At 37.6% G+C, this 18,358-nt stretch overlaps 1 protein-coding gene across 2 annotated transcripts in view; it reads right to left on the bottom strand.

Moving 5' to 3' along the window:
• The window catches only part of IRS1 (insulin receptor substrate 1), a 66,410-nt gene that overhangs the window by 22,613 nt on the left and 25,439 nt on the right, over positions 1-18,358 (bottom strand). Inside the window, exon 2 of one of the 2 annotated variants that reach the window (XM_082464612.1) lies at positions 14,012-14,127. The exons of the other annotated variant lie outside the window; for it this stretch is intronic. The gene's annotated coding sequence lies outside the window, so the exon portion shown is untranslated. Of the gene's footprint in view, positions 1-14,011; positions 14,128-18,358 lie in introns of those variants that run through there. 2 annotated transcript variants of the gene reach the window in all.

The following is an 18,358-nucleotide window of genomic DNA, read 5'->3' on the forward strand; positions in this document are numbered from 1 at the left end:
CCCTCCCTCCTCCTCCCAACACTTTTTTCCCCCTTTCCCCTAACACCTTCTCCCTATCACTCAGTGCCATCCATAAAGACTTGTCAGCATTGCTACTGATACTCATCGCTGTGGATACTATTGCCCCATACCAATAACCATTGTTTCAATTCTTGCCTCTGAGCATTACAACACTAATGCATCGATAAAGGAACCTTAAGAGCATGGATCTCCCCCTCCCATCATCATGTATGTACCCAGGAGAGAAGAAGGAGGAGTCGAATCTCTAAAATTCTAGTTAGTTACATTTCAAGACATCAGCAGTGGACAAAACGGCTTTACAACACCACGTCCATTCACAGACCTCATGGCATTTACTTTCAGCTGTCCGTATCAAGAGAGAGACTTCACATTCTGGTTTTAACTTAACATAAGCCCCCTTCCATCAGAAGCAGCCAATTAACATCAATGGTAAGAGAGCCAATAAACTCAGGGAGATAAAAGATTTGGCCGCCCTGAACTATCATTAAGAAATCATTTATCCTACACCCACGTGTCTGAGGTGCAAGCCAAGGTGAATCACCAGCTTCATCCTTCTGAGAAAGTGCTGATGTTAAAATCTGGCATCGATGACCTCGCTGAAATCAAAACATATGCTCCATGGAAGGTGGTGAAACAGCCCTGGATATCCCTGTCATTCACCACTGGCATCCCTGTGGTGAATCACTGTTGCCCAAAAGTTTCCAAGGACTGTTTGTAAACATTAACCCTACAAGAGGTCAATGTCTTGACATCCAAAAAGGTGGCACTGAGTGTTTCACACCCAAAGGTTTAATGATGAAACAATATATTCTACCTTTAGAATATTAATAGGAAAGGTAGTTTCGAAATCAGATGACTCACTGATCAATTATATCCTTATCAATGCATTACAATAGCAATGTGAATTCAGACTCAATGGTCCAAACCACAACTCAGATAGAATTATAGGGAAGCACTGAATTGTCTCCTTTAAGATATGATGGTTCCGAGAAGGCTTTTTATTCATCTTTGCTGCCCAGGTTCATTATTAAAAGGGTTGGTTTACGTATGTAAGTTTGCTAGGGAGGGAAGCGAAAACATCTGCAGAACCATGCAATGCCCTGGAATGAAATTCTTCTAATAAAAGATTTATCATTTAAAAAAAAAAAAAAAAGATATAATGGTTCCTCTCCTTAATAGCCTTCAGAGAAGGCAGCCCCAAGTAGCCAAAGAGAGGTCTAGATGCTTGTATGCTTGCGTTCAATGATGCAAGGCAGGTGTAAGAAGTACAAGTTTGATTATTTATAAAGTGCTGCAATTAATGGGTCATGACAATGACTCCAAGTCATATGACATTTGGGGGACCTATAATATACAGAGTAAGAAGCAGTAGTACAGGATGGCTGGAGCCACTTCTGCAGACGCAGTCCTGGGCATGCACTAAGCCCGCAGTTCCAAGATGTGTTCTACAGAACAGGAGCTCCAGGAGAAAGAAGGTTCTGTGGCCAATGACATTTAGACAATATCTCCCTCTTGACATTAGAGCCTTCACATTTTGTTTAACCATGTGTTTCCTAAACTTCTGATCAGAAAATATGTAGATTTTATTTCATACTAACGACCCTTAACATCCTGTGAAACACACTTTGGAAAAGACTGTGTTAAAAATTTTCCCCCCAAAAAGCATTTTCCCCTGAACTCTGCTATTCAAAAAGTATCTGATAAAATATTAGACAAAATAATATATAGGCATAAACAAAAGAAACATATTTTTGGATGGAAAAGTTGATCAAAATTCACTGAACACAAAAAATATACTTTGCAAATACTGTATTTGTTTTTTATTCCTAAAGTTCTAATATGATTTGCAGTCAATAATGCATCCATCCTTATAATTTGGCATACCATATGTTTAAAGTATTATTTGCTGCTTTGATTTTGAAAGAAAAAAAATATATAGAGAGAGATAAAATGAATTGAAGAGTGGAGAGAGCAAACTTCCTTCCCTAATTATTCATAGACTTGATTTGACTTCAGAAAACCATCCTTCAGTTTTCATGGCTCATGTATGAAAGGTGCTTTATATTTACCTTCACGGCATTGCTGGATGAATGTCATATAAATGAAATGGTTTATTACTGCACAAATAATTCTAAATAACATTTGAAGAAATACAGACAAAAGTAAAAATATTTTATATTGCTAGAAAAACCAATTCTACCATTAATCTACCACTATGACCAAACACACATGATGAGTACTTTCATAAAAAACATCATAAATGAAAAACACCATACTTTTTTTCAAAATACTAAACAGAATATTGTATTATTTTAGCCTAAATATTTTCTCAGTATATACAGTTGTATATATTGGAAAAATGTGAAGTTTGAATGTCTGTGAATATTTAGACTTGGGCAGAAATTATACCTTATGGGGTTAAATTTTGATTAATATAGCAATAATTACAATGAATCAGACTATTACTTTGATCCCTTTCTTGGCCTCCAAAGGGCTGTGATGATATGCATATTTTCTAAGATATTTTATGTGTACAAATTATATACTCCCAGAAATATGGAAATGAAACAGAAAGAGCATAGTGCTTTTTTGTTTTATATTTTATTTATTTATTTATTTTTCATCTTTATTGGAGTATAATTGCTTTACAATGTTGTGTCAGTTTCTGCTGTATAACAAAGTGAATCAGCTATATGTATACATTTATCCCCGTATCCCCTCCCTGTTGCATCTCCCTCCCACCCTCCCTATCCCTCCCCTCTAGGTCCTCACAGAGCATGGAGCTGATCTCCCTGTGGGGCATAGTGTTTTACAGGAGTAAAGCAAAGAGGAAATGGTGGCAGGGGAGGGAAAGTTAAATTACCATATGCAAATGGTAACAACCCCACAATTAGCCAGATAGGACACAGTCCAGTCTAAGATGCCTAAAATGTCCAAGGAAGTGGAATTTTTGAAACTCTTCAGATAGACACAGGGATTATCTTGAAGACGTTTTTGTAAATTCCTTTAGCAAAAATGCTCAGTGCATATTACAAATTATTGTACCCAATAATTGTGGAATAAGAGAGGCTGTGCAATTATATATTTGCTTCTGTTTGTGCCCAGAAGATGACTCACAGAGGCCCAATGGGGGATCATGAAAAAAATAAGCCCTAATATTCCAAAACTGCCTGCTTCATCAGGGGAAAAAAAATATCACACAACGCTCAAGGCACAAATAAAAGTCACAACTAGCAAGTAATATTCATTAGGCAACCATGTGGTTTTGAAAGCCAAATCCAAACGCTTATTCATAAACATGAGATAAATAATTGCTGTATTTTTACAATGCAATGCTGGTAAATGGAAAAGTTCTTTCCACAAAGCAAAACACCTTGTCCAGAGCAAACTTTTACGGAGGTCTGGAACAAATGAACTTCTAAACATGGTACCTGCATTTAATAAAGGGGAAAATAAGTACTGGGTTCTTGAGTCTGAAGTTACAAAGGTTTTGACATCGCCAGCAAACCATGGCAGCTGGCAAACATCCTGAACCATTAACCACCAAACAGCAGCTGAAGCAAAGTCACATTCCAAAACTCAGCAGCATTTCCTATAATGTAACAAAACGTTGATGCACAGGGAAATTTATTTCCTTCACTAAGGCTGAATGAAGATCATGTGAGCAGAGAAGAGCTCATTATGATCAAAGCAGATAGAAATTTTCAAATGTACTTAAAAAGTGAATGAAAAACAACACGGCAACTTATTATTTTCAAAATTCATGCAAAGGCAAATAAAAATCATTTTCTTAATATAATTTAAAACACGCCACTTTCTTTACGCTAGAGAAAACTCGAGAGAATCAAATGTCACGATAAAATGTAAATATGTCACAAATCAGGAAAACACATTGAAATGTTTTGTCTCCTAGAACTCTGTTAGAACATGTACACAGGCTTAGACGAGAGAAAAGTCACTTGCAGAATAAGCTCACCCTCCAAACAAAAAGTCTCTTAATTTATGTGCATAAATTAAATTCGGGGTTGGTTTTGTTTGGGTGTTTTTTTTTTTTTTTGCATTGTTTGTTTTGTTGTCTTTTGCCCTAAGACAAGATTAAAAGTTAACTTTAAAACCAAGATTTGATAAGTGGCTTTACTAAAAGGTTATCTGAAATATTAATTCAACAAAAGGTAGCATTAAGAATCTCCTCTCTATTCCTTGGAGCGAGTTGAAATACCCAGTTAGTTTATAAAATGTCAATAGAAGAGGATCTCATGAACAGTAAATCTAATGGTGTCTGGTCCACACTTCCCTACTAAGATAAGCAGTCATCCTTTTTCTTTGCCCTCTTAATCTGCTGCGGCTCCATTAGTAAGCCCCTAAAAATGTAACCTGGCATTTACACTCTTGTCCATCTGGAATGTCCCTACGTCAGAGGAAAACCCTCACCCCCCCTGAAGAAGATGAACAAGTACACAGCTGGCAGAGATCTGGGCACGTAGGAAGGAACCCACTTAAGTGCGTACATCCACATGGCTCAACAGTTAATCCCTCCTGCACCCTCTTCTTTCCACTTTTGGATGAAGCTAGCGAGGAAATGAGTGTTTTTATCACTGAATTCTGTACTATTATCAGACACCAAACAATTCCTTGTCGAAAAGGTATTGCAAGAACAAAGCTTGAAAACTCGCCATCAAAGCTGTCTGAAGTCCAAGGTGCTGTCTTTTACCGTCACTAGAAGCCTTGGAAGCAAATGCGCACAAGGCTGAGGCCAGTCTTGTGAAAGTAGCATTGTGAAATCTAACCCTGCACCTCTGCCCTCGTCCCAGCGACAGACTCACATATGTGCATTGCAGTGGAGATTCGGGAATTGCTGAGGTTTTCCATGCCACTTCCATGAAAACCAACACTTCTAGGTTTCACTGCTGGCTCGTGATGTGAAGCTAAACTTAGAAATAAAGCTGGGCTCTATATCAAGCTACATCACCTCACTAGCTGTGGGCAGGAATGTGAACATACAGACAATTCCAATCCTAAACTATTGGTTTTAATGAGCGAAGGGCAATCAAACCCAACTCTCCAGATAATTTAACTACAACAACAGCGTAATTGCTTTGGAATGCTTTTGGTATTAAATTTGGCTTTTGTTGAAACTGAGGTTTTGACATTGCAACCACGGGGGGTGCTATTTACACCATCATCTGTAGGAAACAGTCCTGAGTTGTGCTCAGGTGGTTGTGAGTTTTATTAAGTCTACCAAGAGCTATACCAGAAAGAGTTGGAAATTATCCATTTTATCTCTGATACTTCTTATATAATACACATACTTCTTATGTGACTTGCTCCATGCTGGTCAACTGTCATTCACAGTGACAAAGTTTTGCTTCTTATCGAAATTTACACTGAATAAAGAATGGTTGAGGTTTCAAAGAGCTTCCTTCTTTCCACAAAGAATCCTAAATTGCAAATGATACAGGTTCTAAAATTTGAACAGAACTAAGATTTTATAGGTACTTCAATAAATCTGAAATTCTCCAAAGCCAAGGAATCTGCCCAAGGAAGAGGTGTTTGACCTAGTGAAGCTCCAAACTGTCAGCCTCAAAACTTAAATGACTGTTTTGTTAATGTAATTTGGAAATCATGACACAGCCATAAGCATGGTCACGAATAACAGAGGTTGCCAAGTGACATTGCTTTCCTTCGTAAACTAAAGAAATATTAAAGTTTCTCATTATTTTTAGCAAACACCCCTAGTTACTGGCTTGTACAGGCACTTCATTCTGATTATCCAAAAAGCATGTAAGGCAGGGCAAAAATGACTAATCTATACAAAGGGCTGATCTGTAGCCCTACATCAATACTATATAATCCTTGCTTACTATAGAAGCACTCTCAACACAAATCAGAAGGCTCCCTAAGGCTCACTTTCTTCCAGCAACTGGCAATCATTATTTTCCAGAACACCACAGATTTGATTTTGGTTTGATTCATTAATTCAGTGAAGGTTTTAAAACCCTTGCTCTTTGTGAATATAAAAATGCACTATCACCATCTGAATGTGCCATCCTGACTCAGAATCAATGAATTCTTTGGGAAGCCGTTACATATTTCATATTGCACTAACAATTAAAGACACATAACTCATGCCTGCTGTGATATAACCATCCAAACTGCCATGAGACCATAGAAATGTGAAAAAGAGATAAGGCGCAAAAAATCACAATATAAGTTTTACCTACCATATCTACCTACAACCTCTGTTGCAAGAACTCTACTTTGCTGTTATAGCCAGAAAGCAGCCACAGATAGTACATAAGGAAATGGGTATAGCTGTGCCCCCCCCCCAAAACTACAGAAACAGGTGATGGCCAGATTTTGGCCAATAAGGCTAATTTGTTGACTCCTGATCTAGTGTAAAGTCAGCAAAACCACATATTCCACTGTAAATCAGCAATAAGAATACAGGGACCCTGGTGGTCCAGTGGTTAAGACTCCATTCTTCCACTGCAGCGGCTACGGATTTGGTCCCTGGTCAGGGAAGATCCCACATGCCGCGGGGTGTAACCAAAAAATAAAAAAATTAAAAATTAAAAAAAAATTTTTTTTAAAGTAATAAGAATACAAAGGGACTGCACATAGAAACCAAATCAGGGGTGGGGTGATGGGGGAGGGATGGATTCGGAGTTTGGGATTAGTAGATGTAAACTATTATATACAGAATGGATAAACAACAAGGTCCTGCTGTATAGCATGGGAACTATATTCAATATCCTGTGATAAACCATAATGGAAAAGAATATAAAAAAGAATGTATATATATGTATATATATACTGAATCACTTTGCTATACAGTAGAAATTAACACAGCACTGTCAATCAACTATTCTTCAATAAAATAAATTAAAAAAGAAAAACAAATCAGCTCGGAGTAACAACCTTACAAACAGAAAACAGCTTTCTAATGCAAGGAATCAGGTAAGGAAAATAGCTAAAAAGAGGCCTGCCCAAGTATAAATAGGTATTTGCTATTCTTACAAAATACTGTAATACTATTTTGATCACCCAGAAGAGAACAAGGCTACTTTCAGAACATTCTGTGCCTTAATCTTCCTTTAAATGCTTTTGTAGTAAAGAAGACACAGAAATTTTCTGAATGGAAAGATAAAAGGAGAAAAGAGACAATACTTTGAAAGGCAAGGGAAGAAGATAATTAGCATGAGGAATAAAGGACCTGCAGAGACTGCATGGCTGAGGGGCTTACACTGGAGGGTCTTGTTAGTTTTAAATTCACCATTCCCTAAACATTCCCCATACCATCCTATTTTCGGCTTCTTTTTATTCAAATTACTACATTTTTGGGGTTTTTCCTTTTATACCATATTGTGGTTTCTTCAGTCCTCAAATTATGCAAGGTTCTGTATTAAGACTCTCTGGGAAGGCTACTATGCACATTTATGACAAAAATATTACAAACAAAATCCACAAAAAGTGCCATAGATGCCACATCTCAGATCCTGGTGGTTTCCCCCCTTTGAATGCCAACAGGACAATGAAATGAGCCATTCAGAGAGCATGACTTTCAAAAGATGCCATCTGCTTTCCAAAGGCAAAACAGCAGTAGAAATAGTTCTCTCCTTCTCTAGCACCAGCAATCCAAAACATTAGATCATAGTGCATTTGATTTCCAATGGCCAAGGTATCAACATTTTTGTGGTCTTTCTTGGTTTCTATAAGTTTTATCTCATCTGGAATTATTCATTATTCTCACAATAAGTCCGAATCAACTTTAAATGCCGTTAAAAAAAAAGATCCTACACAAATCCTGCATTCACAAAAAAACTTTGACTTCTGAATTGAAGTTCTCTTTAGCAATACCCAAGCTACTCTTTTCTTCATTAGCAATACCAAAAATGAACCTCAGGGTATTAACATATCCTACTTATATCCTACTTAATATGATAATCTTTGGGCCAGTCACTTAGTAGTCAGGGCTTCAGAGCTCATTTGTATCAATGTTGTACGGTAAATGAACTCCAAATACTAATACTAAAATGAAAATCCCTAGACATAACTCTGTAGAGGGAGCATGGGTAACCTTTAACAGCACACAATCCAGTATCATTTCTACTCCATTTGAAAATGAGTTTTATGATTTCTCCCCATACCAGATTTTCTAAATAATATTTTGCTTTTGCTTTTACCGCACTAATAAAAGTGTGTGCTCCTTTAGCAATAACAAGGGATCACTAAAGCAATGTGACAAAATAATCAGATTTTAAAATACGGAGTTTTTAAATTGCTATGGAAAGTATTCCATAAACCTGACACATGAAGACCAGGAAAAAAGAGAGAGAATGAATGAGGATAATGTTATGAATCCAGAAAGATGTTGAGGCAGATCACGGTGGTGGCATCACAGCATCATCTCTGTACAAGAATGACCTACAGTCTAACTTTGGTGTTGGAGTTGTCAAGGTCTTATGCTCATCTATATGTGAGCAGATCAGAACTGGGTCAACTGCCTAACTGGTTTTCTTACAAGATTACATCCCACACGCCACGAATGAAGTGCTCCCTAAAAATCTAAAAAATACAACAAACTAGTGAATATAACAAAAACGAAGCAAACTCACAGATCTAGAGAACAAACTAGTGGTTACCAGTGGGGAGGGGGGAGGGACAATACAGGGGTAGGGGAGTAAGAGGTACAAACTATTAGGTAGAAAATAAGCTACAAGGATATATTATACCACATGGAGAATATAGCCAATATTTTATAATAACTATAAATGGAGTATAACCTTTAAAAGTTATGAGTCACGGGACTTCCCTGGTGGTCCAGCGGTTAAGAATCCGCCTTCCAATGCATAGGATGGGGGTTCGATCCCTGGTCCGGGAACTAAGATCCCACATGCCGTGGGGCAACTAAGCCCACGCACCACAACTACAGAGAAGCCCGAGCACCGCAACGAAACATCCCATATGCCGCAACTAAGACCTTGACACAGCCAAAAATAAAAAATAAGTAAATATTAAAAAAAATTTTTTTAAATGTAAAAGTTATGAGTCACTATATTGTATATCTATAACATATAATATTATATAGCAACTATACTTCAACAAAAATAATTAATTAAAAAAATAAAGACCTAACAGTGCACAATCACACTGATATCGTGGTTACAGAAATGCCATCGGTATAGTACTCAGAACTCTATTGCCCAAACTTTGTTTCTTGGTAATTCTCTTCAAAGCCAAGAACATCTGCTTCTATTTCCATTTCCTTCCTCTTGGATTATATCCCTATCTATCCCAATCTCACACTAGCACTTCATCAATTCATATTTCTTTCTTAGAAAAAAAATCTGCTCAAACTCACCTCCTTCAGGAAACACAGTGGAGCTGACATGGGAATTAGACACGAGATAATCCCCTTAAAATCTAAAATGTTATTGACTAGCAAGTAGCAAGCCCTTTATGAATAGCTATTTGTTGTCAGACAAACTTCTTTGGAGGGTCCTCTTGATGCAGTTGTCTTCAGAACTGGTCCATATCCAGTTCTAAGGGCCAGGAAGAATTTTTATGGGGGTCCTGTGAGGAATCGATATCTTATTTGTGTTTACTACAAAGTTGGCTAGCATCACTCTGTTCCAGTGAGTTCTTGAAAACAACCCATGAGCACTAATGGTCTTTCTTGGGTTCACAGGAGTGAAATATCCCTGGAGCTTTGCCACCTGCCTGTTTAACAACTGGCCTCAAAGCTCTGGAACAATGAGAAACTCCAATTTCTACTTAGCAAAATTTGGGGAGCAAAAGAAAAGGGCTTCCCGTGACTGTCTGCTGCCACATCTCTAAAAGAAATATGCAGGATGCCTTTATTGGCTGAACATAACTGGTAGCAGAAAAAGGTCATTTTAAAAAGTAAAGTCTAGGGACTTCCCTGGCAGTCCAGTGGTTAGGACTCCGCGCTTCCACTGCAGGGGGCGCAGGTTCAATCCCCGGTTGGGGAACTAAGATCCGCATGCCACACAGAGCAGCCAAAAAAAAAAGAGAAAAATACAAAAATAAAAAGTAAAGTCTATTTAACACAGGTACCTGATTTTCATAGTGAAAAAAAAGGGGGGGGGGCTTGAATGGAATTTTATACTGGAAAACTAAAATGTTGGACATATTGAAACTAAAATATATGGGGAAAAGCTCTTTCACCCTATTTTAGCAAAAAAGTCTCAGTTGCATCTACTGGCAAAGTCTCAGAATGAACAGAGTGTGATTGAGTGTTCATTTTTTGGATTATTTTTCCATCATGTTTCATCTTTGACTTCTTGTTTGGTTTTTATAGAACAATCACATAAAGGATCATTTCTATAGAAATATTCAAAGGCTTTACCAATTTCCCCAAGGGCCTCTCTTAATCCTATATTTTTACCATGTGCATTAGAAGTACTAAGAGAGTCATTATCTTTGATTTGTTTCTTCAACAGGTGACTCCTCTAATTCTGCTAGACCTTTACTTGTCATTGACTACTTGTGAATCCCAGACCTTCTTTGACATCACTTTCATTGACTTTGTGAAATCCTGCATCTTTTGCAAAATGCATATTTTCAAGGTCGAATTAAACCGATGGAGGCATAGTCCTTGGTATTAAGGATAGTATGATAATAAGCAAGGAGAGAGTTTTAAAGTGGTTCATTCATTAGTGAGTATTTTTACAGCTTCTACTTCCCAGCTAAATCCTTCTAATTGCAGGAACTCAGATCATGAAGATCACTCTCCCACCACCAGCCACCCCAGCCACCCCCCTATTTAGGGTTTCATCAACCCACTAGCATGTCCCCATGAAATCACTAGAGCTGGCTGTCCAAAACAAGAATGGTCACAGAATTAACACCTTAAAGCACATGGCATATCCAAACATCATGAAAGTTAACTCGGCCAACATTTTCCAGGAAGTAGGTAAAATCCAGTTTAAAAAAAGCAATAAAAGTCCAAGCTAACTCACTCTACCTGACTGATGCCATATGTTTCCATGATGGGTTTTAAATGTCACAGAAAGAATGCTCTGAAATGTAGGTGTTGGAGCAGACCAGCATCTAGCATACAGAAGATTAAAGGATTAAAATGAACTAATACTGTACTTCCTAAAACATACAGACTTCCACTCAGTCAACTGGCAGCCAAGTGATATCAGCAAGTCTAAATTTGGATCTCATAACCTAAAAACCAGTTAAGATACAAAGAGCGCTGAAATAAGTACAAGTAGTAATAGGGCCAATATGTGAACAGGTCATGTCAGGTAACATGGATTCCAAAACAAAAACGACCGAATCAAGGTATATAAACACAGGGTTAAATTATTTACAGTTAGTAAGCTTAAATCAATGCTCTTACCCCAGAAGGAAGGGCCTTTGCCATTCTTTACAAGAACTGGGATCTGGCTTTAAAGAAACCAGATTAGGTGTGTCTTGCAAGGAATGTGTTAACGATCACCAGGTAGGTGGCCAAGCATCCAGACAGGCCTGGAACTAGGACCAAACTGTAGTCATAATATTCACAGGGCCCAGTTTGGCCAATGGGCATCCCAGGGGCCTGAGCAGGAGGCTGCTGTGGCAAGACTAAAGAGGAAATCTCCTGAATGCACCCCTGGGTGATGCTGGGAACACATCTAGGAAAATCTAGGTCACAGGTGGCTTTAGTTCATATCTAAGAGGTCCCAGCTGATTGGCTCAATCAAAAGAAGAACTCCATACAGAAGAACTCCATGTCTCTCCAATAGGAAACTTGGTAGGCATGTTGGGTGGTCCTGGCACATATGCTAACCTTCTTCATGGGCTTCCCATCACACTTAGAATGAAGCCAAATGACTCATCATGGTCTATCAAGCCCTCCAGGACCTGGCCCTAACCTACTATTCCAGTCACATCCCCCGCCCCTCTCTCTGCTGCTACGGATGTGTGGGAACATGCTGGAATTGTTCCCAGTGTAGGACTCCATCTGCTGCTGCCTTTCCTGAGAACAGTCTTCACCAGCAAACACTTGCCATAACTTTCTCCTTCACCTTATTCGGGTGTTTGCTCAAACACTGCCTACTTTTCTGACTACCCTTATCAAAATCAGCCCACGCTACCTTTCATCTCTATCACTTTACACTACTTGATATTCTCTGTAATGCTTACTTCCTGAAATTATATTACTTTTGTTTGCTTGCTTATCAATTGTCTCTTCCACTGCAATAATATATACTCCATGAGGACAAAAACCTATTACTCTGCCTGAGTCACTAGAGAATCTCCATTTTCCAAAAACATGTCTGGGCACAGAGTAGGGACTCAACAAGTAATTGGACATATACTTGTTGCATTGATATAAATACATTTTATGAAATAATAATGAAAATAAGCAAATAATCAACCAGAGGGCAGACAGCTGAAGCAAGAAGAACTAAAATTTTGCAGCCTGTGGAAGGAAAACCACATTCACAGAAAGACAGACAAAATGAAAAGGCAGAGGACTATGTACCAGATGAAGGAACAAGATAAAACCCCAGAAAAACAACTAAAGGAAGTGGAGATAGGCAACCTTCCAGAAAAAGAATTCAAAATAATGATAGCGAAGACGATCCAGGACCTCGGAAGAAGAATGGAGGCAAAGATCGAGAAGACGCAAGAAATGTTTAACAAAGACCCAGAAGAATTAAAGAAAAAACACCTAGAAGAATTAAAGAACAAACAAACAGAGATGAACAATACAATAACTGAAATGAAAAATGCACTAGAAGGAATCAATAGCAGAGTAACTGAGGCAGAAGAACAGATAAGTGACCTGGAAGACAGAATGGTGGAATTCACTGCCGTGGAACATAATAAAGAAAAAAGAATGAAAAGAAATGAAGACAGCCTAAAAGACCTCTGGGACAACACTAACCGCAACAACATTCGCATTATAGGGGTCCCAGAAGGAGAAGAGAGAGAGAAAGGACCCAAGAAAATATTTGAAGAGATCATAGATGAAAACTTCCCTAACATGGGAAAGGAAATAGGCACCCAAGTCCAGGAAGCACAGAGAGTCCCAGGCAGGATAAACCCAAGGAGAAACACACCAAGACACATAGTAATCAAATTGACAAAAATTAAAGACAAAGAAGAATTATTGAAAGCAACAAGGGAAAAAAGACAAATAACATACAAGGATACAAGGGAACTCCCATAAGGTTAGCAGCTGATTTCTCAGCAGAAACTCTACAAGCCAGAGGGAGTGGCACAATATATTTAAACTGATGAAAGGTTAGAACCTACAACCAAGATTACTCTACCTAGCAAGGATCTCATTCAGATTCAATGGAATAATCAAAAGCTTTACAGACAAGCAAAAGCTAAGAGAATTCAGCACCACCAAACCAGCTCTACAACAAATGCTAAAGGAACTTCTCTAAGTGAGAAATACAGGAGAAGAAAAGGACCTACAGAAACAAACCCATAACAATTAAGAAAATGGTAATAGGAACATACATATCGATAAGTCCCTTAAACGTGAATGGATTAAATGTTCCAACCAAAAGACACAGGCTTGCTGAATGGATACAAAAACAAGACCCATCTATATGCTGTCTACAAGACACCCACTTCAGACCTAGGGACACATACAGACTGAAAGTGAGGGGATGGAAAAAGATAATCCATGCAATGGAAATCAAAAGAAAGCTGGAGTAGCAATACTCATAAAGATAAAATCGACTTTAAAATAAAGAATGTTATAAGAGACAAGGAAGGACACTACATAATGATCAAGGGATCAATCCAAGAAGAAGATTTAACAATTATAAATATATATGCAGCCAACAAAGGAGCACCTCAATACATAAGGCAAATGCTAACAGCTATAAAAGAGGAAATTGACAGTAACACAATAATAGTGGGGGACTTTAACACCTCACTTACACCAATGGACAGACCATCCAGACAGAAAATTAATAAGGAAACACAACCTTTAAATGACACAATAGACCAGATAGATTTAATTGATATTTATAGGACATTCCATCTGAAAACAGCAGATTACACTTTCTTCTCAAGTGCACACGGAACATTCTCCAGGATAGATCACATCTTGGGTCACAAATCAAGCCTCTGTAAATTTAAGAAAATTGAAATCATATCAAGTATCTTTTCCGACCACAAAGCTATGAGATTAGAAATGAATTACGGGGGAAAAATCGTAAAAAACACAAACACATGGAGGCTAAACAATATGTTACTAAATAACCAAGAGATCACTGAAGAAATCAAAGAGGAAATCAAAAAATACCTAGAGACAAATGACAACCAAACACCCAACGATCCAAAACCTACGGGATGCAGCAAAAGCAGTTCTAAGAGGGAAGTTTATAGCAATAAAATCCTACCTCAAGGAACAAGAAAAATCTCAAATAAAAACTCTAACCTTACACCTAAAGGAACCAGAGAAAGAAGAACAAACAAAACCTGAAGTTAGTAGAAGGAAAGAAGTCAAAAAGATCAGAGCAGAAATAAATGAAATAGAAACAAAACAATAGCAAAGATCAATAAAACTAAAAGCTGGTTCTTTGAGAAGATAAACAAAATTGATAAACCTTTAGCCAGACTCATCAAGGAAAAGAGGGAGAGGATTCATTTCAAAATTAGAAATTCAAAAGGAGAAGTTACAACAGACACTGCAGAAATACAAAGGCATCATAAGAGACTACTACAAGCAACTCTATGCCAATAAAATGGACAACCTGGAAGAAATGGACAAATTCCTGGAAAGGTATAACCTTCCAAGAGTGAACCAGGAAGAAATAGAAAATATGAACAGAGCAATCACAAGTAATGAAATTGAAACTGTGATTAAGTCTTCCAACAAACAAAAGTCCAGGACCAGATGGCTTCACAGGTGAATTCTATCAAACATTTAGAGAAGAGCTAACACCCATCCTTCTCAAACTCTTGCAAGATATTGCAGAGGAAGAAACATTCCCAAACTCCTTCTACGAGGCCACCATCACCCTGATAACAAAACCAGACAAAGATACTACAAAAGAAGAAAATTACAGACCAATATCACTGATGAACATAGATGCAAAAATCCTCAGCAAAATACTAGCAAACAGAATCCAACAACACACTAAAAGGATCATACACTGTGATCAAGTGGGATTTATCCCAGGGATGCAAGGATTCTTCAGTATACACAAATCAATCAATGTGATACATCATATTAACAAATTGAAGAATAAAAACCGTATGATCATCTCAATAGATGCAGAAAAAGCTTTTGACAAAATTCAACACCCATTTATGATAAAAACTCTCCAGAAAGTGGGCATAGAGGGAACCTACCTCAACATAATAAAGGCCGTGTACGACAAACCCACGGCAAACATCATTCTCAATGGTGAAGAACTGAAAGCATTTCCTCTAAGATCAGGAACAAAACAAGGATGTCCACTCTCACCACTATTATTCAACATAGTTTTGGAAGTCCTAGTCATAGCAGTCAGAGAAGGAAAAGAAAGAAAAGGAATACAAATTGGAAAAGAAGAAGTAAAACTGTCATGGTTTGCAGATGACATGATATTATACATAGAAAATCCTAAAGATGCCACCAGAAAACTACTAGAGCTAATCAATGAATTTGGTAAAGTTGAAGGATAACAAAATTAATGCACACAAATCTCTTGCATTCCTATACGCTAACAACGAAAGATCAGAAAGAGAAATTAAGGAAACAATCCCATTCACCATTGCAACAAAAAGAATAAAATACCTAGGAATAAACCTACCTAAGGAGGTAAAAGACCTGTACTCAGAAAACTATAAGACACTGATGAAAGAAATCAAAGATGACACAAACAGATGGAGAGATATACCATGTTTTTGGATTGGAAGAATCAATACTGTGACAATGACTATACTACCCAAAGCAATCTACAGATTCAATGCAATCCTTATCAAACTACCACTAGCATTTTTCACAGAAATAGAACAAAAAATTTCACCATTTGTATGGAAACACAAAAGACCCCAAACAGCCAAAGCAATCTTGAGAAAGAAAAACGGAGCTGGAGGAATCAGGCTCCCTGACTTCACACTATACTACAAAGCTACAGTAATCAAGACAGTATGGTACTGGCAGAAAAACAGAAATATAGATCAATGGAACAGGATAGAAAGCCCAGAGGTAAACCCACACACCTATGGTCACCTAATCTATGACAGAGGAGGCAAGAATACACAATGGAGAAAAGACAGTCTCTTCAATAAGTGGTGCTGGGAAAACTGGACAGCTATGTGTAAAAGAATGAAATTGGAACACTCCCTAACACCATACACAAAAATAAACTCAAAATGGATTAAAGACCTAAATGTAAGACTGGACACTATAAAACTCTTAGAGGATAACATAGGAAACATAGGAAGAACACTCTCTGACATAAATCACAGCAAGATCTTTTATGACCCATCCCCTAGAGTAATGGAAATAAAAATTTCCATTATATTAATAAAAATAAAAAATAAAAATTTCCAATAAAAATTGTTTATTTTTGTAAACAAATGGGACCTAATGAAACTTCAAAGCTTTTGCACAGCAAAGGAAACTACAAACAAGACGAAAAGACAACCCTCAGAATGGGAGAAAATATTTGCAAACGAATCAATGGACAAAGGATTAATCTCCAAAATATATAAACAGCTCATGCAGTTCAATATTAAAAAAACAAACAACCCAATCCAAAAATGGGCAGAAGACCTAAATAGACATCTCTCTAAAGAAGACATACAGATTGCCAAGAGGCACTTGAAAAGCTGCTCAACATCACTACTTATTAGAGAAATGCAAATCAAAACTACAATGAGGCATCACCTCACACTGGTTAGAATGGGCATCATCAGAAAATCTACAAACAACAAATGCTGAAGGGGGTGTGGAGAAAAGGAAACCCTCTTGCACTGTTGGTGGGAATGTAAACTGATACAGCCACTATGGAGAACAGTATGGAGGTTCCTTAAAAAACTAACAATAGAATTACCATATGACCCAGCAATCCCACTACTGGGCATACACCCAGAGAAAACCATAATTCAAAAAGACACATGGACCCCAATGTTCATTGCAGCACTATTTACAATAGCCAGGTCATGGAAGCAACCTAAATGCCCATCAACAGACAAATGGATAAAGAAGATGTGGTACATATATACAATGGAGTATTAGCCACAAAAAGGAACAAAATTGGGTCATTTGTAGAGATGTGGATGGACCTAGAGACTGTCATACAGTGTGAAGTAAGTCAGAAAGAGAAAAACAAATATTCTATACTAACGCATATATGTGGGATCTAGAAAAATGGTACAGGTGAGCCAATTTGCAAGGCAGAAATAGAGACACAGATGCAGAGAACAAATGAATGGACACCAAGGGGGCAAAGCCAGGGGAAGTGGTGGTGGTGGTGGTGGGATGAATTGGGAGATTGGGATTGACATACATACACTAATATGTATAAAATAGATAACTAATAAGAACCTGCTGTATAAAAAATAAATAAAATTAAATTTTTAAAAAAACTGAAGAAAAAAAAGCAAATAATCATTGATAAGATGAAAACAAACCGAACCACAGCCAAAGGGCTAATCAACGGCATAAGTGTTTGTGTACTACATAATATGCCAAGAGTTGATTGGCAAAACTGTCTTGAGCACTCTTCTGTATTTGCTGACCTTAACATCCATTGGAAACTAGACCTTGGCTATGACCAGTTTGTTTTTTTACTTATTTTTTAATTTTTTCTTTTTATTCAAGTATTGTTGATTTACAATCTTGTACCAATCTCTGCTGTGCAGCAAAGTGACTCAGTTACACACACATAGACATTCTTTTTTTTACATTCTTTTCCATTATGGTTTATCACAGGATATTGAATATAGTTCCCTGTGCTATACAGTAAGGCCTTGTTATTTGGCTATTACCATTTTGGATGCCCTCAGAAGTTCACTAAGATCTTGGTTCTTCTTGAAAGTCATCAGAGCTGCCGGAGGCAGGACAGCTGGCACCTTCTGTGACCCATTCTCCAACAGCGTTGTAATAGTTGTTTGCATAACAGGACCACTCATATTCTACGTATTTTATGAAACTCTATTCTATACATTTCAAAACTGTTTATGCAACTGAAGAGATGATCAGAACCTAGAAACTGGTACTAGAATTCTCCTAATCCAAGGCTGCCAAATCGCTCTATGACCGCAAGAATGCTCTTACAGCATTGACGACGTGCCAAAGATTGCAGTAAACTGTGTACAGAGTCAGAAAAGAGTTATGAACAAACAATGAAACTGAAGACAA

The sequence above is a fragment of the Balaenoptera physalus genome (genome assembly GCF_965194825.1).
Source record: "Balaenoptera physalus genome assembly, chromosome: 6".
Lineage (NCBI taxonomy): Eukaryota > Metazoa > Chordata > Mammalia > Artiodactyla > Balaenopteridae > Balaenoptera > Balaenoptera physalus.